General features: G+C 41.8%; 1 long non-coding RNA gene across 3 annotated transcripts in view; it reads left to right on the forward strand.

Annotated features, from left to right (window-relative positions):
* Positions 1 to 1,404: 1,404 nt before the first annotated feature.
* The window catches only part of LOC138918830 (uncharacterized), a 63,026-nt gene continuing 37,494 nt past the window's right edge, over positions 1,405 to 26,936 (forward strand). For all 3 annotated transcript variants that reach the window (XR_011428644.1, XR_011428646.1, XR_011428645.1), the window contains exon 1: positions 1,405 to 1,541. This is a non-coding gene — a long non-coding RNA (uncharacterized lncRNA). The remainder of the gene's footprint in view (positions 1,542 to 26,936) is intronic.

The following is a 26,936-nucleotide window of genomic DNA, read 5'->3' on the forward strand; positions in this document are numbered from 1 at the left end:
GAGGACTGTTGGGGAAGTAAATTCCTACCGAAACAGAATCCCACCCACCAAACAGGAAAGAAAGGAAGCAGTTTTATTAGGGAATAAGCATATCAGAGTACAATGCAGTGCAGGTCACTGCGACGATGTTACCGAAAGTTCCATCTCTGATCCCAAAGCCAATGCAAATAACGAGAACACAATCTTGGGGGGAAAATGGAGAGCTTTCCTTCAGCAGGCAGAGGCAGCAAAGCAAGGGCCAGGGCCCCCCAAATTGCTAGCTCCCCGTTAAGAAATGGGTGGGGCTTTTTATTTGGGGCTTTAGGTAGGGGAGGGTGCCGTGGCCTTCCTGGTCAGTGTTTTCCCATGGGCCTGTGTCTGGGGCTGCTTCCAGCCGAGGAAACAGAGGGTTTCTCAGATGAGCGTCCTCGGCTGTTTGTCTCCACGGGGGAAGGTGCACTCTGACGTCAGGGAGCCGAGGAGCTGGGCCTGGGAAGCCTCGGTTTCTGGATATTGTCTGGACGCTAGTTTCTCTGTAAAAGGACTTCAAGTTCCTGAGATCAGCACGACTTTAGTGGGAGCCCAGCATGAGCCCATCTGGACTTTAACAATTTGTAACTTCTCTTTGGCTCTATAGCTCAGGGGGTCAGAGGTTAAAGAAACAAGCATTTTCCTATGAGTGTAACTAAGGACCCAGGGATCTGGGGATGTGGGCCTTTAGTTTTAGCCCATCTCTGCTGGGTTCTCTAAAGGGGAACCGATATCAGGGCTGATATTAACTAAGAGCCGGTCACAAAGAGATAGGGCAAAGACAGAAATTCCACCACTTATACAGCCAGGCCACCAACCCTTCTACAACACCCTATTTTTAACCACGACATCCCCAAATTCTCAGATTAACACACCTCATCTTCCTGTAGAGGACTTGGCAGCATCTAAACTCACTTGGGAGTTAAGGAGCCATTTGCTCTAGTTAATTGCCTTTATCCAAGGGAGTAATAAAACTTCTCTTATATTCTTGCCTGCTAGCAGACGGTTGCAGCTCTAAGAGAGGCATTGCAGTTAGGCCCCACAGTGACAGGGAGAGTGGGGCTGTGCCTTCTCAGATGTGTGATTTCAAAAGGGCTGAATCCCAGACACTTGGGAAACGTTACTGGGTTGTAGAATTGGCAAGTCACTTCTCCTTACAAAGATTTATACACAAATCAAGAGATTAGAGAAAAGATTCGCAACCACTCAGTTTCTCACCTAAATGGCCTAAGAAGGGTGGGGGAAAGGTCTGTTTCCCTCTTGACAACAGGAATAATTTATTTTTTAAATTTATCCTTACAGTATTAAATGAGATAATATGTGGGAAGTGTCTGGCCCATAGAAAATACTCAGCATGTGCTGAAATCGTTTTCCTTGTATTTGTGTTTATTGTGCAGGATTCCTTGGATGTTGGGAAAGCACAGCCTGATCGCGGAGGCAGAAGTCCCTTGGGCTCTCAGGGGTCTAAGCTGGAACACTCGGGACAGAAGCACCAGCCTTTCCTTTTGGTCTCTGCCCTGGTGTGGTGATTGGTGAGTCTGGGCCAGGAGGCAGAGGACCCTGTGGGAGTTAAGAGGAGACACACCCTGCAGTCCCCAAGGGGCACATGACCTGCGGAGGCCTGCTGTGGGCAGCAGCCCCAGCCTCTCTCCATAGGCCCCTGTCCAGGCAGAGGTACTGAGGCTGGGAGGAGAGGAGCCCCTGACTGCTGAAGCTTGGTCACTCTGCCATCTCGTCCTGAGGAGACACCGGCCCTGGAGATAGGAGGAGGGAGGAAGGGAGGAGGCTTGGAGATGGCTTTGACTAAGGTGCCGAGGCCCTATGTCTAGCATTTTTCTCGTCTCATTTAATCCTGCCAGAAACTCTGAGAGGTAAATATTATCACCTCTGTGTAGAGCAGATGCAACACGAGCCCTTCAAGGAGCAGCTATGTTTCCACTGGGAAGGAAGCGGCTGCACGGCCCCAGACACAGGCTCCCCCACCGAACCTGTGGGCTTCCCTGGCAACTGGGCTGAAGCCTTGGGGGTTCGTGATAAAGATCTGAAAATTACTTCAGACTCTTCCAGAAATTTTACAAAACGCTTCAGTTTAGTAAATACTCATTTTGCACATACAGACTATGTTCTGTCATCAGAGATATAAATGATGATGTTTGGGGGTAAATTCTCAAAACAATTTTGTAATTTTTTATCTTAAAATACTGAACGGTGTTTGTTATTCTGCCTCAGCAACCACACCCTCGGGGATGGAGGGCAGCATCCTTTCCTCTGGGTGGGCTGCGTGCCCTGGGGGCAATGGGCCTCCTCGCTCCTCCAGCAAGAACACTCAGCACTGATGGGGCGGTTTTCTCGTCAGAGAGTTGAGGGCAGGTGCTGCGACCCCATGTTACCTACAAGGCTCACGGGGCAGGAGGCAGATCGGAGGCCAGCACAGGTGTCATCAGAGATGGGGATGCTGGACATTAATTGGGGGATTTTTTTTAAGTGGTAGAATTTTATCACAGTCATCTAATTTTAGAGATCGCTGTCCTGTTTGCTGGATCTTGGGCAGAAGCCCAACCTTCCCGAATAGGGGACGCCTGCTTTGCCTCAGCAGGCATGGGGAGGGCCTCCTCTGCTCCCGGTGGGGATTCTCCCTGGCTGTCTCAGCATGCCGGGAAATGGCTGCACGGCCGTGCCTCCGTTTCTTCCCCAACCTCTAGTGGGCTCCACATCGAGGGCTCAGCACAGTCCCCACTGCCGCAGGGCTCATTCTGGTGATTCATCACTGGTGCTATTATTACAGTTGGTCACTAAGAGAGGGGGGAACAAAAGGATGGTGCTGAGTTCAGACACAGCTGCCCTCTCTCCAGAGGCCCTTGGGTTGAAGCCAGGCTCTACTGCTTTCCAAGAGCAGGGCAGATTATTCTTGTTGGAGCCTCAGGTTTCCTAGGTGCCAAATAAAAATAGTGGCCCACTCCAAAGGCTATGATGGGGATGCCTGGCACTGCGTGAGTCCAGTGACCCGCCTGTGACCCACATGCAGAGACGCTGAACGCAGAGCGCGGTGGGCTCCTCTCACAAGCAAGTCCACACCGGAGCCCTGGCCCCGCGCAGGCCCGGACCGCATCACACATGGAGCAAGGGAAGGTGGAGACGCGGCAGAGGGAGGCTGAGGAAGCCAGGCGGAGCGGGCTGCCGGCCTGCCTCGGCTGTCGTGTGACAGCGTAAGTGGCACAGTGACAGGCTGAGACTTGTCAGCACCTGCAGCCGGTAATCACTCGCCCCAGGCTCCAGGCTGCTCTGAGTGCAGGGCGGCGGCAGCTCACGGGCACTGTTTTCAGCGGTTGCTCATCTTCCCTTGTGTTTCCATTCTTTGACCTTTCTCTCACGTGTTATCTGTGGCATCTTCAGATACAGTAGGTTCCCTCCTACCTCCACTGAAATGAAGAATGAAAGACCCACAGTACCTTTTACTGTCACTTTTCCTTCACCGGTAGGGTTAGGTATTGCCCCTTTCTTCCACCTGAAGAAAGGGGCAATACCTAATCCCTTCTGCCGTGGGCTGCCTGCACTGCACGTGGAGGCAGGCTCCGGGGCAGGCTGGGAGCCGGTGTCTGCATCTCCTGGCTCCTCCCACGCTGGGGACTTCTTTTTTTAATTGCAGTATTAACATACAATATTGTATTAGTTTCAAGTGTATAACATAGTGATATGACGTTTATTTACATTACGAAATAATCATCCTAGTAAGACTAGTCACCATACAAAGTTACGACAATATTGTTGACTATATTCCCCATGCTGTATGTTACACCCCCATGACTTATTTATTTATAACTGGGAGTTTGTACCTTTCAATCCCCTTCTCCTATTTTGCCCTTACCCCCACCCAACTCCCCTCTGGCAACTGTCAATTTGCTCATTTTATCTGAGTCTATTTCTGTTTTGTTCACCCGGAAAACTTCTGACACAAGTAGGCTGAGAAGAGAGAATCCTGGCCGATAGTGGCTTGGGGACATGCTCTAGGGTGCCACCCACAGAGAGCATGGAGGGCAGTCACACCTGATGTGTAAGGATCAATGGCAGCTCTTTTGTGAATGTTCCTTCTAAGGAAAGTCTTCCTGCTTTGTCTCATTGATAAGTTTTCCTAAGACATTGAGGACAACTACCTGAGACAACTGTTAATCAAAATCCACAAGTGATGAACATGAATCCAAATTATGATCCACTTATTTTAAATGTTTTTCAAATACAAGTTTTATGCTTATATAAAGCTGCTGCTTATACACTTCTTTCATGTGCTAATCTTCAGCTATTAAAATAATAAAAACTTAAAAAAATATGTTTTAGGCTTCTGTTAATGATTAGTTTGGCATTATTTGTAGTTTCCTGGTTTTTTATTATATATTCTTATAATATTGTTTCTCAGTCATTATCAGTCTATTTTCAATAATTTTTTAAAGCTATTGAAAGTTGAAATACAAAGTCGATGAGGGAGAAATCAGCAAAGCCTGTGCCAGAGGCCGTGGGAGGGACCTGCGTGGGCCGTGCCTCCCTGGGGGCCCAGCCCTGCACCGTGCTGGGGGCACAAGTCCAGAGCAGCGAGGTCAGCCGCCAGAGGCCCAGCTCACTTTCCAGGTAGGGGAAATTTGGAAATATTTAGGGATTTTGACAGTTTAAAAACTGATTTAAAAAATTAGAAACCATGCAGATGGCATTTTCAAATGGGCATGAACTATAAAGAAAACATTTTCTAATAAATTTGGAAAAATAAGGTTTACATTTTATTTGTTTCTTAATGGATATTTTCTGAGCCCAGTTAGTATGAAGATTAAATGTAGTTAAAACAGAGAGCCAGAATGGAGGTGACAGCGACACCTCCCCCAGGGATCTGGCCCTTTAGGCACACCAGTGGCCTTGCCAGGAGAGCTTTGTCAAAGAGTTGGTGTTGAAATTGACACCACAGCTTGAACTTTAAATAGAAGAAAGAAGAAAAACGTGTTTGAAGATGGAATTTCGGAAACGGCCTGCAGATTCATCATGGCCACTTACTTTTAACCCTAAAGAAACAAGGGAGCTTAACTGAGTCACCACTCCTAACAAGTTGCTGATGGTATTGACCCAGGTGGACATAGATCCTCTCCTGGAGGAGAGGGCTGGCCTGGGAGTGCGGACCTGCTGCCTGTCCTGCTGCCCCAGGGCCCAAGCTTGCACCCCAGGGTGCAGGGCAGGGCTGGTCCTTCTTGGGAACTGGAGGTCCAGGAGCTCCATGACCAGATCATAGGGCCTGCAGACCCTAACCTCCCACCCTGGCCAGACCCACGGCTGCTGTCAGAACGCTCCGGAGCCGCCTCAGGGCGATTTATTTTTTATTCACTCAATACATGTCTATTGAGAATCTGTGAGGCAGCTGGGCTAAGGAATGGTGGCTAAAAAGCAGAGGGAGTCCCTACTACCTGGGACATACATGCCGGAGTGAACTTTTTTCTTCTTTCTTCTTTTCACGGTAGTTGGCGTTGATGTTTCCTAAGTTCAGAGTGCTGGACACATGTAAATGATGGACTACATGTCACTCAGGCAGAAGCAGAGTTCCAAGAGCGCATCCAACCTGTGAAAGCCAAGCAGAGGCCCAGAGAAGGGGCTCTGCCCTGCTCGCCCCCTTGAGCACAGCTTTGGTGGCTAGAGGCTGCCTCAAAGCTGTGGGGAGAGACCCTCAGAGGACATGCTCAGACTCATCCCAGCCCCCAGGGCTGGTGTCTTGAAGGGCTGTTTCACCCTTGGCTTCCGTGACCCTATGGAATGTGTGGCAGCCACAGTGGCAAAGGTAGCCAAGACCCGGAGCAGCCACCTCATCTCATACTAGGCCCCACCCGTTGTCACCCAGAGAAGAAGAGACATTTCTTAAGTTTGGAGACCTCATCCAGGACCAAGAATAAAGTGCAACATGCTGAATGAAGAATGAACTTGAGATGTTTCGCAACAAAAGGCCGGAAAGCGTGCCCTCCCACCCTCGGCCCTTTCCACCTGAATCAGGCAGGAGCAGGGGTAGCAAGGCTGGTCAGTGAAAGAGAAACCAGACCCCAGCACAGTGGTGGCTGCTTGGAAAGCAAACTGGTTTTGTGCATGGAGGCTGGTGGTGTACTTGGGTACGATCCACTGCAAAGCGTGTTGGTGGGTGCATGAGAGCAGTCATGCCCTGTGCCCTTTGACTGAGGGTCTGCTTCAGAGTGCTAACGCTGATGGCCACAAGCATGAGGCTGACTGCACGTCATATGCTGGGTTCAGTTTCACAGGGTATGCAAAGCAGGGAGGCTCTAAATAGCGAAAAATATGCTTATTGGGCTATATTTAAAGCAATTAGACAATAAGAATTTAAGTTTGGTGCCAGTGGGCTTTGGGCTAGTGGTCCTAGTCTACTGTTAAGAAGTAAACAATCTAGGGCCAAGATACGGGGGCCATTTTTCCTCCACTTATATCACACTGCTGAGCCAAGCAGTTTTGAGAAAATTCAGAAGTCTGTTTGACATAAATTCAGAGGTCTGCTTACAAGGTAAATTTTCTTGGGAAAATGTAGGTGACCCACAATGCTCAATCTCTCAACAGTCGGGGAAAAGTGCACCAGAGACCAGATAAACTGAAAGAGAAGCATTAAATATATAAGGGGTGTAGGGGATCAGAATTGGCCACCCCAAAATGTGTCTCTTTGGCTGGATTATTTTTAAGAACAAAAGACTCTGAAAGAAACTTTGACCTTCCCCCAACTGCCTAAAAGAATTTAAGATAGAAGTCTTGTTTCAGGAAGGAGCTAATACCATATGATAACTATAGTATAATATGGACTAGATGTGGCAGACAGGAAGGCACTAATAAGCCCATTTCTATCAAAGTTCTATGTCTCAGAGTCACATTGTCTGTAGATGGCCCAGAAAACTTTTGTTTATCAAACATTTGCTTTTCCATCTCCATGTAAATTGTCTTCCTCCCCTTTGAAGTCCCAAACCACTACCCTCAGCAGCCTCCTTTGTCTTTAACTGAAGATGATATTTAAGGTGGTGGTTTCCATCATTTTGGTGAGTTACTCAGATTTCCTGGGTTTCTCCCATGTATACATGTTGTTAAACTTTGTTCAACTTTCTCTTGTTATTCTGCCTCATGTCAATTTAATTCTTAGACCAGCCAGAGGGACCTAGAGGGTAGAGGAATTGTTTTCCTTCCCTACAGGAGCATAAAGGGAAAAATGGTTAATTCCAGTTAGGGGCAGAGGAATTGCAAAATTATCACTTTCTTGTTTTTGGTATTTGTGATTTGCTATATAAAGATTGTGCTTAATAAGACAGTGAGTTTTAACTTGACAATGTGCTTCACCTCTAGTCCTATATGCTTATAGGGCTGTTTCTACCCCAAAATACTATAAGGTAGGTAAGAGAGAAAGGGGCAGTAAGGGAGGAAATATGACCCTCATATATGGGAAGGAAAAACTAAGACACAGCAATTTGAATACATTGCTTAGCAGTACACTGCTTACTGCCTTCCCAGGAACACAACCTAGCAAAGCCACTTGATCTCCTGTCCTGTATTGGCCACAAATGAAACCCACACTGAACGTGGGGGTTGCCTCTTGGGAGCCAAGACGAGATAAAGAGCAGAGGTATTAGCATAAATGACCCTTCATCCAAGCTCATTATGCAAACCTATTGTAGGTACAAGTTATAGCTACAACTAACACATGCCTCATCTCGTTTCACTCTTACAATCATGCAAGAGAGGCTTTATTATCCCAACTTTAAAGATGAGCCCAGCTCCTCCAGCCAACAAGGCAGAATAGGGGTTGGAAGGCAGTTCTGTCTGTTTCCCCTTCACTGCATCACCCGAGTGCGGAAGCCCGAAACCTTCCTTCTGGGAAGAGCAGAGGTGCTCAGGGAGAGAAGTGGAACCATTCAGACCAGTTAGAAAAACGTGACCCTGCTTCCTTGAAGGGGTTGATGCATTGTGGGATGGTGTCTGCGTGAATACTTCCACTCCTTGAAATGCTGCGTTTACTTTGGAGGGGATTCAATACAATGGTTACCTGTGAAGACACGAGATCAAGTCAAAGCCTTAATTTTTATTTAATGCTAGAATCATGAAATATAGGTGATAAAGGAAAGATTATATGGTCCTAAGGGAAAACATGTAAGCTTAGGCCTAGATGCTCAACAGTCTCACAGTTGTTCAGCCTGAGAATAACTCTACAGGAGGTTTCTCCTTATGAATAAATTTGTGTTGTTTTGAGGTGGATCATTTCGTTCTGTGCTCCATTTTCCCAGTGTGATTCATCTTGAATATTTGTCAGTTTATGACAGCTTATTTTACAAATGCCTTGAGGCTGAAATGAGAAGAAATCTTTCCAACTGCCTAGAGATTGTTTTATGTGCTTTACGGCTTCTGCACCAAACAACAATAATGGTAAAAATAGTAATAATAATAAGTTTTGCTTTCAAAACTCTCCCTTTTCTCACCTCCTTCATCTTCTCTTAATCCTTCACTTTTTATCTGCCTTTGCTTTACTGTTCTTTTTATTTATGATTTATTTATGATTAAGAAGATACAAAAGCCACGAACTTGTTTACAGAGTGGAAAACTATGCAAGGTCTTATTTCATCCAGATAGATTTTAAATAACTATTTCCATATATAGATGCACAGTTTAAGAGAAGAGAGATCAAGGAGAGCACAGGGACAAACACTAAGTCCTCAGAAGCCTGGAAGCTAAAATCTTAGTACAGGAGAGAGCCTATAACCTCTTCACATCTGGAAAGGCCAGCTGTCTTTCTCATCTGTTTCTCTTTCTGTCACCACACACGTCTTCCCCTCTCAGTGGGCTTTTCCATCTTAGGCCTCTGCCCATGTGTGCTGTCAGAATAGTGCCCCCCCACCAAAATATGTCCATGTCCTAAGCCCTACAGCCTGTGAATGTTATCTTATATGGCAAAATGGACTTTGCAGGCGTGATTAAGTTAAGGACCTTGAGATGGGGAGATTATTATGGATTTTCCAGGTGGACCCAATCTGATCATATAAGCCATTAAAAAAGGGAAAGAGGGTCAGAAGTATTGGTCAGAGAGATGAGATGGAAGAAGAAGGAGGAGAGATTCAAAGCATGAGGGACTTCACCTGCTGTTGCTGACTTTGAAGATGGAAGGAGGAGGCCATGAACTGAGGAATGCAGGCTGCCCTAGAAGGTGGGAATGTCAGGCTTCAGCTGACAGCCAGCAAGGAAACGAGGACCTTAGGCCTACAACCACAAGGAACTGAATTCTTCCAACAACCCAATGAGACAGGAAATGGATCCTCCTCCAGAGCCTCCAGAAAGGAACGCAGCCCTGCCGACACCCTGACGTTAGCCCAGGGAGACCGGTGGAACGTAAGACCCACAGAGCTGTAAGAGAAAAAATTTGTGTTATTTTGAGTTGCTAAGTTCGTGGTAGTTTATTACAACAGCAAGAGGGAACTGATATGCTGTGCATTGAAAGGCCAGGCATGCCTAACAGGGTGTCTCCCTAAACATAACTTTCCCATCATTCTTTCATTTTTTTCCTATAATCTTTTGTCCAGCTGATGAAGTGAGTAGGACGCTGATAAAGTCCTCCATGATGCTTACTTTTTTAATATATCAGGTCTACGTTTTTCAGGAGTTAGCTAATGGAACATTTTCAATCAACTGTTAATTTTTGAGATGCTCTGGCTCAACCTTGGCACAAGTTAGCAGGATCCTGTGTTCAGGGTCTCACCAGGGATCAACTGGAACCTCAGGAGGAGAGGTCATTTGTCCAACTTTCCACTCAAATAACTTGGAAAACCAAAGTTTCTGAGAAAATACATATTTAATACATATTAAAAATATATATTGAAATGTACCTTAAACGTAAGTGCAGAGCGTTGATGACAGACAGACTTTGCTTTGAATTCTCTCTCTTCATCTTGTTTCCTTTGTGACCTCCAAGTGGAAAACCATTTTCATGGAGATTCAGTTTCCCCATCAACTATGGGTTGCAAAGTTATCTTGAAGATTAAAGAAAATGAACAAAAAGTCCCTAGAACTGAGACTTGGTAAATGGTGATGAAGTTTTATAAAAAGATAATAGAAAGAGAAGTGCCAAAGCCCTTCAGCCAAATGCCACCGGGACTGCCCCTGTGGTCGAACAAGTTGGTTTATTGCATCTTGCGGTGAGGGAGAGCTCACACCATAAAGAACCACGAGGTTCTCAGTTACAGCCTGTTCAAGCTTATTTACAGGGTTTGGGCTTTGGTTGAGTGATTTGGGGGAAGGTCTAAGAAAGTGAGGCTTTTCTCTAGTTTGGATACCATTAGAAAGTGAGGAAAATTCTGTGATGTAACTCACTGAATCTTATCTATAGGGAGGAGAAACTAGAATGAAGACGAGGTTGTAAACTAGTAAAGAAGTAGCTGACAATCATCTTGGTATTGACAGGGAGAGTTTGGGATTTTGAGGACAGCTCATTGACTTTGTTTTTCTCCGTGCTTGGACAAAATCATGAAGTGGACTTGTTTTGTCTTATCATGATGTCAGAGTAGTCCTGTCTGAGGTTGGTGTTCTGTGAGATTGTTTATAGCCAACAGGAGAATAACATGGAACAGCTATGAGTGTCAGGCCAGCTTCTGAATTCCAGGGGCTGTTCTTTTATTTTCTTTCTCAGAGGTATTAGTCTATTTACATTTTAAAATACTGGTTGACAAAAATGCTGCTTATTGAACCCCACTTCATATTGAACAACCAAATACTGCCAAAGCCAATCAAATTTATAACTATTCTAAAAATTAAAACGTTGTCTTTCCTTTCTGCACACTTCTAGTAAACCTAAACATGTCCTCTAACAAAATTTTGATCAAGACAAAACTGAATAAATGAACCAATAAATATTAACTAATATCAAACACATCGTGGGCATATGCATACAGCGAGCCAATAAATTTGCAAAGTGGTGCATTTGGAGGTGATGTTTGAGAGTGGAATTATGAGGACTGAACATTTAGTCATCGTTTAATTCATTACTCAAGAAAACTGCTGCTGAATCATCTCAGGAAACTGATTTAAAAACAACCACAATAATGTTTTACCAGTGAAAGCATCTGAACTTGGGCACTCAAAGCAAGCAGAGTTGAGTACGAAGAGAAAATAGTCTAATAAACAAGTTGTGCCCAAGTGGTTTTCTCACTGAGTCACAAATGGCAATGAGAAGATTGACAGGAACAAAGTTCAACCCGACATAGGAAGAGTGCTCTCCAGGGTGCTGATTCAAACAGCACTAAGACCCGTGTACAGTCAGCTGTTTTCAGAGTAGGAGGGTCCTTTCTTTTTGTAGCATCTTGTGCCCAGAACAGTGTGGCATTTCCCCTTTGTGTGAATTTCATCATTAGAAAGATATTTACATTTCCACCTCAAGGGTATAAAGTTACACAGCAAAGGGAGCAGGTGAATCAATATAGGTTGGGGGAAATTTCCTGTGAAGCTTGTTTTCCGAATGCAGGTTAGAACTGTGTTGGAGAGAGGTAATTTGGGGATTCAACATTTCAAAGCAAGTATGATTTTTATCTTTGTGACAAAGTTGAATGATAAAATAAGATTCAAAATGTTAGGCTCATTAGGTTTCATGGACATCAAAGAGAATTTAGAAAATTCCTCTTTGGAGAGGAATAAGAATAAGAATGCATAATATGCAAACAACCTAAAAATAAACTGGAGTTTAAAAAATATTAAGTATAAAAACATGATTCATGATTTAGAAGAAGGAAAAGAAAATTTAGATGTTCTGACATTCCTAAATTGCCACTGGAGAAAACTGTCATTGCCTGAAGGAAAACAGACCCATTTCTTGGCATAAAGACAATGGGCTCTTCAGAGACTGAGCCCTGTAGCATTTTTATTTCAGGTTGGAATATTTCTTGATGGACTGATTCACTGGGGAAGAATTAAAGTTCCCTCCCCCATACACACATTCTCTGTGAGATTATGGGGACAGCATCATAAATGGAGCAGCCCTAATCACAAGACATAATCACAGGTAAGTACAAGGTGGTTCCGTGTCTCAGTTGATGAATCTACTGAAGGAAGAAGAAACTCTAGGGAAAAAGCTAATACTTTCACCTGCAGAACATTGAAAGTCATTGCTAAGTCCAAAATATTTAACTCAAGAGAGATGCTTGATTGAAAAGTTAACACGTGGCGGTCTTTCCTGGTTTTGGTGGAGTTTAATCATTCAATATTCACCACAGATTTTAATGCTCATAAATTTAGTTATTTGTTGATAATAATTTCTACAAACCCAGAAAATGAATTGGTTGTAGTGATTATAGGAATATGAAGAAAATGTGGCAAAGTGATAGCTTGAGAGCATGTTCCATGCCTGAGTCTTACTTGGTAAAATCTATATTCTTTAATTCTTAGTGATAGAGAAACATCTTTTGTTGGTAGTAGTGATTCCTAGTTGCAATAGCCCAGTGATGTTCGAGCTTTAGTGGGCGTTAGAGTGACCTAGAGGGCTTGATAAAGTACACATTGCCAGGCTCCACCCCCAGAATTTGTGGTTTAGGTGGTCTAGGGTGGGGCTCGAAACTGTGCTTTTCAAGCAAGTGCCCAGGTGATGCTGATGCTGCCGGTTTGGGGAACAGGATTTGAGAACTATTGCAGAGCCTTTAGGTCAGTGTTTGTAAACTTACCCACACATTGGAACCACCTGGGAAATGTTATAAACTACTGAGGCCTGGGTCCCCCACCCAAAAGATTGTAATTTAGTTGCTCTGGGGTGTACCTAGGATTCAGTGGGTTTTTTTCAAAGTTTGCTAGGTGATCATAGCATGCAACCAAAGTTGAGAACCTCTGTTTAGTAGCTCCCATCTTCTCTGAAATCAGCTAAATTCAGTTAACACGTGTTCCTCTGGCTCACTCAGTCACAAAACCCTTAACAACTCTTTCTGGAGCTCAGGAAGTGTCTCACAGGGCCAGCCCCGGTGGCCTATGGTTAAGTTCAGCACGCTCCACTTCAGCAGCCCAGGTTCAGCTCCCAGGCGCAGACCTATACCACTTGTCTGTCAGTGGCCATGCTGTGGTGGCAGCTCAAGTAGAAAAAAGAGGAAGATTGGCAGCAGATGTTATCTCAAAGCAAATATTCCTCAGCAGAAAAACAAACAAGCAAAAAAATTAAGGAGGTGTCTCACAAATGTGCACAAATTGGTCCCCTCAATTCCCACAGAAGGACAGCCACATCTCACCCCTTGCTTCAGTGGTGTCACTGAAGTCATGTGAAGGTGGTGGGCCAGTGTCACTGGGAGCCCTTTCATCTCCCTCCTGGGGGCAGTTCCCATGGTTCGCATTGCATCCCTTTCCCAAAACCTCGCACCCAAACGGCAGCATACCGAAGCAGTCCATCATTGTGCAAACTGCTCCCACAGACTCTGAGGATCCACAATTACCACTTTGGTTTCAAAGAAGTTATTTGAGTCTTTGGAAACAGTCTGGAATTTAAATATTCAGCAGGAAACTTCATGCCTTCCTCAGCCCATATTGGTGCTATTTCTCCTTAAAACACATCTAATCTAACCCTGATGCCTATGTCTTATTGTGATGTTGCTTTACCTTTACGAGTAATCATTAGTTAATTTTTTTCTCAGCTTCTTGTTTCTCTTTCTTCTTCTCATCTATGCTTTTGCCACTTGTGGGCCACTTGCCTCAATTCTTTTTTTTCAGGATTGTATTGGCTATTTAAGGTCTTTTGTTGTTCCATGTAAATTTTAGGATTGTTTGCTCTGTTTCCATAAAAAATATCATTGAGATTCAGATTGGGATTTCATTGAATCTGTAGATTGATTTAGGTAATATGGCTGTTTTAATTATGTCAATGCTTCCAATCCATGAGCATGAAATATCTTTTCATTTCCTTATGTCTTATTCAATTTCTTTCAACAATGTCTTATAGTTTTCAGTGTACAAGACTTTCTCCTCTTTGGTTAAATTTATTCCTAGATATTTTATTCTTTTTGTCTCAATCGTAAGTTTGATTGTATTCTTGATTTCTCGTTCTGCTATTTTGTTGTTAGGGTATAGAAATGTAACTGATTTTTGATATTGACTTTGTACCCCACAACTTTACTGTATTTGTTAAATCTTTCTACTAGTTTTTTGGTGAGTTCTTTAGGGTTTTCTATATACAGAATCATGTCATTCACAAATAGTGACAATTTTACTTCTTCCCTTTATCATTATGTAATGCCCTTCTTTGTCTCTTGTTACAGTTTTTGTTTTAAAGTCTATTTTGCCTGATAAGTATTGCTACCCCAGCTTTCTTTTCATTTCCTTTTCATGGAATATCTTTTTCCATCCCTTCACTTTCAGCTTGTGAGTGTCTTTTTTCTTCTTTTTAATGATTGGCATCTAAGCTAACATCTGTTACCAATCTTTTTTTTCTTCTTATTCTCTCCAAAGCCCCCAGTACATAGTTGTATATTCTAGTTGTAGGTCCTTCTGGTTGTGCTATGTGGGACACCACCTTAGCATGGCCTGATGAGCAGTAACATGTCCATGCCCAGAATCTGAACTGCCAAAACTCTGGGCTGCCTAAGCAGAGCACACAAATTTAACCATTCAGCTGTGGGGCTGGCCCCTGTGAGTGTCTTTAGGTCTGAAGTGTGTCTCTTGTATGCAACACATATATGGGTCCTGTCTTTTATGCATTCAGTCATGCTATGTCTTTTCATTGGAGCATTTAATCTATTGACATTTAAAGTAGCTATTGATAAGTATGAATTTATTGCCACTTTGTTACTTTTTTCTGAGTGTTTCAGTACTTCTTTGTTCCTTTCTTCTTCTCTTGGTCTCTTCTCTTGTGATTTGATAGCTTTTTTTTAGTATTATGTTTGGGGTCCTTTCTCTTTATTTTTTGTGTATTTTTATTGGGGTTTTTTTGTGGTTACCATGAAGTTCATATGTAATAATCTACGTATATAGCAATCTATATTAAGTTGATGGTCTCTTACGTTTCACCTTATACTAAAAGCCCTAAACTTTTACTCTCCTACTTGTTCTGTTTTTTTTTTTGTCACAAAAAGGTTGTCCCTGAGCTAACATCTGTGCCAATCTTCCTCTATTTTGTACGTGGGGTGCCACCAGAGCGTGGCTTGATGAGCAGTGTGTAGGTTGGCACCCAGTGTCTGATTCCGTGAACCCTAGGCTGCTGAAGTGGAGCATGAGAACTTAACCACTGCCCCACCAGGCTGGCCCCCATGTTTTGTTTTTGACATCGTATTTTATCCTTTTTAATTTTGGGTATCCTTGCCCTCTTATTGTAGATGTGGAGGAGTTCGATATATTTGTCTTTTGACCTTCATTTTGACTTTATAGGTGGTTGATCTACTACCTTTACTATATATTTCAGTGTGCATCGTTCTGGCCATTAGTTTGTATTCTTTATCAGGTAGATTTAATGTCTCTGTTTTATTTAGCACTTTTGATGAGGATTTGTCCTGTTTTTTTATTTGAGCATATTCCTTTGTCTTCTCATTTTCCCTACGTCTTTGTGTTTATTTCTATGTATTAGGTAGATCAGTTATGTCCCCTAATCTTGGAAGTGTGGTCTTATGTGATCCAGCAGTGTTCTCCCCTCTTTCCACCCATACCAAATGCTCCAGGGGTGTCCCCTGTGTGTGCTGAGTGTGGCCTTCTGTTGTGGCAGTCCCACTACCACTGCATGCATGTATGTAGGCTGGGCTGGCCCCTGGGCTGGCTGGTTGTGATGCCTGGTTATCTGTGCCTGCTACACACATGTTACTGGGCAGATCAAGCCCTGGCATGGCTGGCTGAAAAACCTGGTAGAGCACAAACACTCCCTGTTTGCTGGTGGGTGGGACAGGCCCCTGGTGTGGCTGGTTAGTAGGCCCAGGTGCACATGACTGCTGCAGGCCCCCACTGTGGCTGGTTGCAAGACCTGATGGCAGTCAGCTGCCTTGTGTGCACTGGTGGGTGGGGCATGCCCCTGACGAGGCTGGCTGCTAGGTGCACAGATGTTGCTAGCTCACTGGTGGGCAAGGGATGCCCCTGATGCAGCTGGGTGTGCAGCCTGGTGACTTAGCTGTAGCTAGCTTGCTCTTGGGTGGGGCAGACCTTTGGCACAAGCTGGCTGTGTGGCCCAGGGTTGTGTTACTGGCTCATATGTGATGGTGGGCAGGGAAGGCTCCTATGTACCAGCACATGACCATTTTGGGCACTGTTGGTGGGTGGGGCGTATCCCCTGTGTGGCTGGTTGTGAGGCCCGGTGGCACAAATCTGCTGCTGGCTCACTGGTGGGTGGAGCAGGACCTGGTGTGGGCTGCCTGCTCTCAATTGCCTCAAGTGCTCCAGTGGGTGAGGCAGGCCCCTGCACTAACAGGTTAGAGGGAGGATTCCAAAATGGCACCTGCCAGCATCTATGTTAGTTCTGCTGATCTAGGTCACAAAAATGGCTACTGCCAGTGTCTCACTCCCTGGTTGTGGGGAGACCAAGCTGTCTCCTGCCTCTCCAGGATGTGCTCTGAGCTTAGCAAGTGAGTCTCTTTTGCCAATGGACTATGCAGTTTTCTATCTAATGTTTTTGTGCTGGTTTCTAAGTTGAGTGAGTCTGTGCATGGGCCCTTTAAGAGAAGGTTTTCCTTTGCCTGAAGTTCTGTAGTTTTCCTGGGTGTATTCTTGTTGGTTTTCAAAGCCAGATGTTTTGTGGTCTTGTCTCTCTTGTGCTGGGTCTAAGGGCTGGGGTGCCTAATGTGGATCTCGAATACCCCACCACTCTGTGAAAAAGTCTGTACCTTTGAGATCATTCCCAATGATGAAGCGCCTCAGCTAGGGCATGGTTTTCCCTCAGCAGGTTGTAAATCTGCATCTTCCACCCCTCTCTGTGTTGTCCTTTGTTGTGGAGCTTCTTTTCATCCAGTTTCTAGATCTCTTTTCAGAAGAAATTGTTCCACAGGTTTGTTGTGTCTGTGGGAGGAGATGAGCTCAGGATCCCCCTATTCTGCCATCTTCCAAACTTGTCCTCTGCAAAGGAAAAGTTCTTGAAGGAAATTAAAAGTGCTACTCCAGTGAATACACAAATTGTAAGAAAGCAAAACAGCCCTATTGCTGATATCGAGAAAATTTTAGTAGTCTGGACAGAAGATCAAACCAACATTCCTTTAAGCCAAAGCCTAATCCAGAGCAAGGCCCTAATTCTGTTCAATTATATGAAGGCTGAGAAAGGTGAGAAAGCTGCAGAAGAAAAGTTTGAAGCTGGCAGAGGTTGGTTTAAGGAAAGAAGCCATCTCCATAACATAAAAGTGCAGGGTGAAGCAGCAAGTGCTGGTGCAGAAGCTGCAGCAAGTTCTCCAGAAGATCTGGCTAAGACAATTAATGAAGGCGGCCACACTAAACAACAGATTTTCAATGTAGATGAAACAGCCTTCTCTTGAATAAGATGCCATCAAGGACTTTCATAGCTGGAGAGGAGAAGCCAATGCCTGGCCTCAAAGCTTCAAAGGACAGACTGGCTCTCTTATTAGGGGCTAATGTGGCTGGTGACTTTAAGAAATACGCTACATCTACTCTGCCTATGTCCTATAAATGGAACAGCAAAGCCTGGATGACAGTACATCTGTTTCCAACATGGCTCACTGCATATTTTTGGCCCATTGTTGAGACCTACTGCTGAGAAAAAAAAAGATTTCTTCCAAAGTGTCACTGTTCATTGACAATGAACTGGTCGCCCTGGAGCTCTGATGGAGACGTACAGTGAGATTAATGTTGTTTTCATGCTGGCTAACACAACATCCATTCTGCAGCCCATTGATTAAGGAGTAATTCTGACTTTCAAGTCTTGTTATTTAAAAATACACTTCATAAGGCTATAGCTGCCTTATATAGTGAATTCTCTGATGGATCTGGGCAAAGTAAATTGAAAACCTTCTGGAAAGGATTCACCATTCTAGGTACCACTAAGAATATTCACGTTTCATGGGAAGAGTTCAAAATATCCACATTCACAGGAATTTGGAAGAAATTGATTTCAATCCTCATGGATAGTCATATGGATAGTCATCCATGAGGGGTTCGAGACTTCAGTGGAGGAAATAACTGCATATGTGATGGAAACACCATGAGTACTAGAACTAGAAGTGGAGCCTGAAGACATGACTGAATTGCTGCAATCTCATGATAAAACTTTAACAGATGAGGAGTTGCTTCTTATGGATGACCAAGAAAGTGGTTTCTTGAGATGGAATCTACTCCTGATGCAGGTGCTGTGAAGATTGTTGAAATGATAACAAAGGATTTAGAATATTACATAAGCTTAGTTGATAAAACAGAGGCAAGGTTTGAGAGGATTGACTCCAATTTTGAAAAAAGTTCTACTGTAGCTAAAATGCTTTCAAACAGCATCTCATGCTATAGAGAACTTGTTCATGAAAGGAAGAGTCAATCAATGTACCAAACTTCATTGTTGTCTTATTTTAAGAAATTGCCACAACCACACCAATTTTCAGCAAACACAACCCTGATCATTCAGCAGCCATCAACATTGAGGCAAAAGCCTCTACCAGCAAAAAGATCATGACTCGTTGAAAGCTCAGATGATGATTAGAATTTTTTAACAATAAATTTTTTTTTATTTTATTGATATCATCATGGTTTAAAACCTTGTGAAATTTCAGGTATACATTATTATTTATCAGTTTCTGTGTAGACTGCATCGTGCTCACCACCAATAGTCTCATTTTTATCTGTTACCACATATATGTGCCCCTTTACCCCTTTTGTCCATCCCCCCAATCCCCTTCTCCTCTGGTAACCACTAATCTGTTCTCTTTATCCATGTGTTTATCTTCCACATATGAGTGAAATCATGTGGTGTTTGTCTTTCTCTGTCTGGCTTATTTTGCTTAACAGAATACCCTCAGGGTCCATCCATGTTGCAAATGGGATGATTTTCTCTTTTTTGTGACTGAGTAGTATTGCATTGTATATATATACCATATCTTCTTTATCCATTCATCAGTTGATGAACACTTGGGTTGCTTCCATGTCTTGGCTATTGTGAATAATACTGCAACACACATAGGAATGCATGAATCTCTTTGAATTGTTGATTTCAAATTCTTTGGATAAATACCCAGTAGTGGGACAGTTGGTGGTATGGTATTTCTATTTTTAATTTTTTGAGAAATCTCCGTACTGTTTTCCATTGTTGCTGTACCAGTCTGCATTTCCACCAGAAGGATATAAGGGTTAGTTTTTCTCCACATCCTCTCCAACATTTGTTATTTTTTGTCTTGGTGATTATAGCCGTTCTAACAGGTGTGAGGTGATATTTCATTGTCATTTTGATTTGCGTTTCCCTAGTGATTAGTGATGTTGAACATCTTTTCATGTGCCTGTTGGCCATTTATATATCTTCTTTGGAAAAGTGTCTGTTCATATCCTCTGCCCATTTTTTGATTGGGTTGTTTGTTTTTATGTTGCTGAGTTGTATGAGTTCTTTATTTATTTTGGAAATTAAGCCCTTGTCAGATATATGATTTGCAAGTATTTTCTCCCAGTTGGTTGGTTGTCTTTTCATTTTGTTCTTGGTTTCCTTTTCCTTGCAGAAGTCTTTAAGTCTGATGTAGTTCCAATTTTTTAATTTATTCTTTTGTTTTGTTTATTTTTCTTTTGTTTCCTTTGCCTGAGTAAACATGGTATTCAAAAAGATGCTGCTAAAGCCAATGTCAAAGAGTGTACTGCCTGTATTTTCTTCTAGGAGTCTTATGGTTTGAGAACTTACCTTCAAGTCTCTAATCTATTTTGAGTTAAGATAATGGTCTACTTTCATTATTTTGCACGTGGCTGTCCAGTTTTCCCAATATGATTTGTTGAAGAGAATTTCCTTTCTCCATTGTATGTTCTTGGCTCCTTTGTCAAAGACTAGCTGTCCATAAACATATGGTCTTATTTCTGGGCTTTCAATTATGTTCCTGTGATCTATGTGTCTGTTTTTGTGCCAGAACCATGCTGCTTTGATTACTATAGCTTTGTAGTATATTTTGAAGTCAGGGATGAGGCCTCTAGCTTTGTTCTTTTTTCTGAGGATTTCCATGGCTATTTGGCATCTTTTGTTGTTCCATATAAATTTTAGGATTCTCTGTTCTATTTCTGGGAAAAATGTTTTTGGAACTTTAGTAGGGGTTGCATTAAATATGTAGATTGCTTTAGGAAGTATGGACTTGTAAACTACATTAATTCTTCCAAACCAAGAGCATGGAATATCCATTTCTCTGTGCTTTCTTCAATTTCTTTCAACAATGTGTTATAGTTTTCAGTGTACGGGTCTCTCACATCTTTGGTTAAGTTTATTCCTAGGTATTTTATTCTTTGTGTTGCAATTGTAAATGGGTTTGTAGTCTTAATTTCTCTTTCTGCTACTTCATTCCTAGTGTATAGAAATGCAACTGATTTTTTTGGTTTATTTTGTATCCTGCAACTTTGCCATATTCATTTATTATTTCTAAAAGTATTTTGGTGGATTCTTTAGGGTTTTCTATAAATAAAATCAAGTTGTCTGCAAATAGCAACAGTTTCACTTCTTTTCCAATTTGGATCCCTTTTATTTCTGTTTCTTGCCTGATTGCTCTGGCTAGGACTTCCAATACTATGTTAAATAAGGGTGGGAAAATGGGCATTCTTCTCTGGTTCCTGTTCTTAGAGGGATGGCTTTCAGTTTTTCTCCATTGAGAATGATATTAGCTGTGGGTTTGTCATATATGGCCTTTATTATTTTGAGGTACTTTCCTTCAATATGCACTTTATTCAGAGTTTTTATCACAAATGTGTGCCATATCTTGTTAAATGTTTTCTCTGCATCTATTGAGGTGACAATGTGATTTTATTCTTAATTTTGTTAATGTGGTGTATCACGTTGATTGATTTGTGGATGTTCAACCATCCCTGCATCCCTGGAATAAATACCACTTGATCATGGTGTATGATCTTTTTAATGTATTGTGTTCGGTTTGCTAGTATTTTGCCGAGGATTTTTGCATCAATGTTCATTAGTGATATTGGCCTATAATTTTCTTTGTGTTGTCCTTGTCTGTTTTTGGCATTGGGGTAATGTTGTCTTTGTAGAATGAATTAGGAAGGTTCCCCTCCTCTTCAATTTTTTGGAAGAATTTTAGAAGGATATGTATTAAGTCTTCTTCGAATATTTGGTAGAATTCACCAAGGAAGCCATCTGGTCCTGATTTTTATTTTTTGAGATATTTTTGATTACGGTTTTGGTCTTCCTACTGGTGATTGGTATATTCAAATTCTCTTCTTCTTGATTCAGTTTTGGAAGGTTGTATGATTCTAAGAATTTATCTATTTCTTCTAGATTGTCCGATTTGTTGGTATATAGCTTTTCACAGTGTTCTCTTATAAGCTTTTGTATTTCTGAGGTGTCTGTTGTAATTTCTACTCTTTCATTTCTGAGTTTACCTGTTTCGGCCTTCTCTCTTTTTTTTCTTGGTGAGTCTAGTTAAGGTTTGTCAATTTTATCTTTTCAAAGAACTGGCTCTTTGTTTCATTGACTTTTTCTAATTTTTTTTTTTTTAGTCTCTATTTCATTTATTTCTGTTCTGATTTTTATTTCCTTCCTTCCACAGATTTTGGGCTTTGTTTGTTCTCTTTCCAGTTTCTTTAGGTGCATTGTTAGATTGTTTTTTGTTTTGTTTTGTTTTTTTCTGCTTTATCTTCCCAAACCCCCCCCACCCCCCACCCCCCCCCCCGTACACAGTTGTATATCTTAGTTACAGGTCCTTTTAGTTGTGGGATGTGGGACACCGTCTCAACGTGGCCTGAGGAGCAGTGCCATGTCCGTGACCCGGATCCAAACCCTCGGCCTCCACAGCGGAGTGCACGAACTTAACCACTTGGCCACGGAGCCGGCCCCTAGATTGTTTATTTGAGATGTTTCTTGTTTGTTGAGGTAGGCCTGTATTGCTATAAACTTCCCTCTTAGCTTTTGCTGTATCCCATAAATTTTGGCATGTCATATTTTCATTTTCATTCGTCTCCAGGTACTTTTTTTTAATTTATCCTTTGATTTCTTTATTGACCCAATCGTTGTTTAGTAACATTTTGTTTAATCTCCACATATTTGTGGCTTTTCTGATTTTCTTCCTGTAGTTGATTTCTAGTTTCATACTGTTGTAGTCAGAAAAGATGCTCGGTATTATTTCAATCTTCTTCAATTTATTGAGACTTTTTTGTGGCCTAATATGTGATCATTCCTGGAAAATGTTCCATGTGCATTTGAAAAGAATGTGTAGTCTGTGGTTTAATGGACTGTTCTGTATATATCTACTCAGTCCATCTGGTCTAATGTGTCATTTAAGGCCAATATTTCCTTATTGATCATCTGTTTGGATGATCTATCCATTGGTGTAAGTGGAGTGTTAAAGTCCCCTACTATTATTGTGTTACTGTCTATTTCTCCTTTTACATCTGTTAATAATTGATGTATATATTTATGTGCTCCTATGTTTGTTGCACAGATATTTACAAGTGCAACATCCTCTTGTTGGATTGTTCCCTTTATCATCATGTAGTGCCCTTCTTTGTCTCTTGTTACCGTTTTTGTTTTAAAATCTATTTTGTCTGATATGTGTTGCTACCCCAGCTTTCTTTCCTTGGCTTTTTGCATGGAGTATCTTTTTCCATCCCTTCACTTTCAGTTTGTGAGTGTCTTTAGGTCTGAAGTGTGTTTCTTCCACATATGAGTGAAATCATGCAGTATTTGTCTTTCACTGTCTGGCTTATTTCACTTAACATCATACTCTCCAGGTCCATCCATGTTGTTGCAAATGGGACCATTTTATCTTTTTTTATGGCTAAGTAGTATTCCATTATATATATATATATATAGCACATCTTTATCCATGCATCTGTAGAAGGACACTTGGGTTGTTTCCACATCCTGGCTATTGTGAATTTTGCTGCAATAAACATAAGGGTACATAAATCTCTTGGCATCATTGATTTTAAGTTCTTTAGATAAATACCCAGTAGTGGGATAGCTAGATCATATGGTATTTCTATTTTTAAATTTTTGATAAATCTCCATACTGTTCTCCATAGTGGCTGCACCAGTTTGCATTCCCACCAGAAGTGTATGAGCATTCTTTTTTCTCCACATCCTCTCCAACATTTGTTGTTTTTTGTCATGGTAATTATAGCCACTGTGATCAGTGTAAGGTGATATCTCATTGTAGCTTTGATTTGCATTTCCCTAATAATTAGTGATGTTGAGCATCTTTTCATGTTGGCCATCTGTATATCTTCCTTGGAAAACTGTTCATTTCCTCTGTCCAGTTTTTGATTGGGTTATTTGTGTTTTTTGTTGTTGTTGTTGAGTTGTATGAGCTCTTTACACATTTTGGAGATCAATCCCTTGTCTGATAAATGATTTGCAAATATTTTCTCCCTGTTGGTGGGTTGTCTTTCCATTTGTGGTTTTCCTTTGCTTTGCAGAAGCTTTTTAGTCTGAAGTAGTCCCATTTGATAACTTTTTCTTTTGTTTCCCTTGCCTGAGTAGACATGGTACTCAAAAAGATGTTGCTAAGATCAATGTTAAAAAGTGTACTGCCTATATTTTCTTCTAGGTGTTTTATGGTTTCAGATCCTACATTCAAATCTTTAATCCATTTTGATTTAATTTTTCTGTATGGTGAAAGATAATGGTATACTTTCATTCTTTTGCATGTGGCTCTCCAGTTTTCCCAACACCATTTATTGAAGAGACTTTCCTTTCTCCAGTGTATGTTCTTGGCTTCTTTGTCAAAAATTAGCTGTCCATAGATGTATTTCTGGGCTTTCAATTCTTGTACATGGATCTGTTAATCTGTTTTGGTGCCAGTACCATGCTCTTTTGATTACTGTAGCTTTGTAGTATGTTTTGAAGTCAGGGATTGCGATGCCTCCAGCTTTGTTCTTTTCGCTCAGGACTGCTTTGGATATTCGGGGTCTTTTGTTGTTCCATATAAATTTTTGGATTCTTTGTTCTATTTCTGTGAAGAATGTCATTGGAATTTTGATTGGGATAGCGTTGAATCTGTAGATTGCTTTGGGTAGTATGTACATTTTAACTATACTTATTCTTCTGATCCATGAACATGGAATATCTTTCCATTTCTTTATGTCTTCTTCAATTTCTTTCAATAATGTCTTATAGTTTTCAGTGTACAGGTCTTTTACCTCTTTGCTTAAGTTTAGTCCTAGGTATTTTATTCTTTTTCTTGTGATTATAAATGGGATTGTATTCCTGATTTTTCTTTCTGTTAGTTTATTGTTAGGGTATAGGAATGCAAGTGATTTTTTAAATTGATTTTATACCATGAAACTTTGCTGTACTTTTTGACTATTTCTAATAGTTTTCTGGTGGGTCCTTTAGGGTTTTCTGTATATAGAATCATGTCATCTGCAAATAGTGAAAATTTCACTTCTTCCTTTCCAAGTTGGATTCGTTTTATTTCTTTTTCTTGCCTAATTGCTCTGGCCAACACCTCAAGTACTATGTTGAATAAGAGTCGTGAGAATGGGCACACTTGTTCCTGTTCTCAGGGAGATGGCTTTCCATTTTTCACCATTAAGATGTTGGCTGAGGGTTTGTCATATATAGCATTTATTATGTTGAGGTACTTTCCTTCTGCACCTATTTTATTGAGAGTTTTTTTTTATCATAAATAGATGTTGGATTTTGCCAAATGCTTTCTCTGTGTCTATTGAGATGAACATGTGAATAATATTCCTCAATTTGTTAATGTGGTGTATCACATTGATTGATTTGAGGATGTGTCCCTGGAATAAATCCCACTTGATCATGGTGTATGATCCTTTTAATGTATTGCTGTATTCAGTTTGCCAATATTTTGTTAAGGATGTTTGCATTGATGTTCATCAGTGATATTGGTCTGCAGTTTTCCTTCTCTGTGATGTCCTTGTCTGGTTTTGCTATCAAGGTAATGTTGGCCTCATAGAATGTGTTAGGAAGCATTCCATCTTCTTCAATTTTTCAGAATAGTTTGAGAAGATAGGTACTAAATCTTTGAATGTTTGATAGAATTCTCCAGAAAAGCTATCTGGTCCTGGACTTTTGTTTTTTGGGAGGTTTTTGATTACGGTTTTAATCTTTGTACTTGTGATTGGTCTGTTCTGATTCTCTATTTCTTCTGGATTCAGTTTTGGGAGGTTGGATGAGTCAAGGAATTCATCCATTTCTTCCAGGTTATTGAATTTGTGTGCATATAGTTTTTTGTAATATTCTCTTATAATCCTTTATATCTCTGCAGTATCTGCTGTAATTTCTCCTCTTTCATTTCTAATTTTATTTATTTCAGCCTTCTCTCTTTTTTCTTGGTGAGTCTGGCTAAGGGCTTGTCAATTTTGTTTATCTTCTCAAAGAACCAGCTCTTGGTTTCATTAATCCTTTTTACTGTTTTTCTTATTCTCTATTTTATTTATTTCTGCTCTGATTTTTATTATTTCCCTCCTTCTGCTGACTTTTGGGCTTTGTTTGTTCTTCTTTTTCTAGCTCTGTTAGGTGAATTTTAAGATTATTTATTTGTAGATTCTGAATTTCTGGCACAGGAAAACCATTAGTTTCCTGTGCCAGAAATTCAGGATCTATAGTGTTCTCTCTGGGAAGATCATGCTGTAAGGACTTGCAGCTCCTGGAGAGGGGGCCCTGCATTTGGACCTCCAGTGAGGCTGGGCCACGGGCTCGTGGGCAGAGGTGAGGGCAGCAGGCCTTTCCAGAGGCACCACATCACATCTTTGCTTACTTCTTTAACTTGACTTATGAGTAAACTTTCTGATCTCTCTCTCAAGAGTCCAGTCTCTCTGGGGCTGGCCCGGTGGCATAGTGGTTAGGTTTGGGTGCTCTGCTTTGGTGGCCTGGGGTTGGCAGGTTGAGATCCTGGGCTTGGACTTATACACCCCTCATCAAGCCATGCTGTGGCGGTGTCCCATTTATAGAATAGAGGATGTTAGCTAGCAACAATCTTCCTCACACACACACACAAAAGAGTCCAATTTCTCAGTCATATGACTTTGGTCAGCTGGGCAGGTGACCAAAGATCCTGGTCTGTTTGGGGTCCTGGGGACGCAGTCATCTCACCTGCTGTTCAGCTCGCCTTATTGAAACAAAGGTCAGCGGCTCCAAGAAAGTCCTCCAGAACGTGAACTTTTTTGTCAGTAAAAAACCCCTTCATGAAAAATATGCACTTTGGTGGTAAAAGGAGCATTCTTCTGCGAGATGAACAAACATGAGCTTTAGACATTTACAAATGCAGTGTCGGGGAGTCAAGCTGATAACCAGAGCTCTAAATTTTTTTAATGTTTACATTTTCACCTCCAAATAAGAATCTAGGGGCCGGCCCCATGGCGGAGTGGTTAAGTTTGCGCACTCCGCTTCTGTGGCCCAGGGTTTTGCGGGCTCGGATCCAAGGCGCGGACATGGCGCCTCTCATCAGGTCATGCTGAGGCGACGTCCCACTTGCCACACCAGAGGTTCTCACAGCTAGAATATTCAACTGTTTACTGGGGGGCTCTGGGGAGAAGAAGAAGAAAGAAAAGAAGATTGGCAACAGATATTAGCTCAGGTGCTAATCTTAAAGAAAAAAAAAAATCTAAACTCCCTACCAAAATCGCAGCGGTGTTTTCTGCAGAATTAGAAAAATCCGTCCTAAAGTTCACATGGAATCTCAAGGGACCCTGAATAGCCAAAACAGTCTTGAAAGAGAATAAAGCTGGAAGACTCAGTCCCTGATTTTAAACTTGCTACCAAGCTACAGCAATCAAAGTAGTGTGGTCCTGGAGTAAAGACAGATATACAGAGCAACAGAAGAGTAGAGAGAGCCCAGAGATAAACCCTCAAA

Source organism: Equus caballus, chromosome 18, assembly GCF_041296265.1.
Source record: "Equus caballus isolate H_3958 breed thoroughbred chromosome 18, TB-T2T, whole genome shotgun sequence".
In the NCBI taxonomy this organism is placed as follows: Eukaryota; Metazoa; Chordata; class Mammalia; order Perissodactyla; family Equidae; genus Equus; species Equus caballus.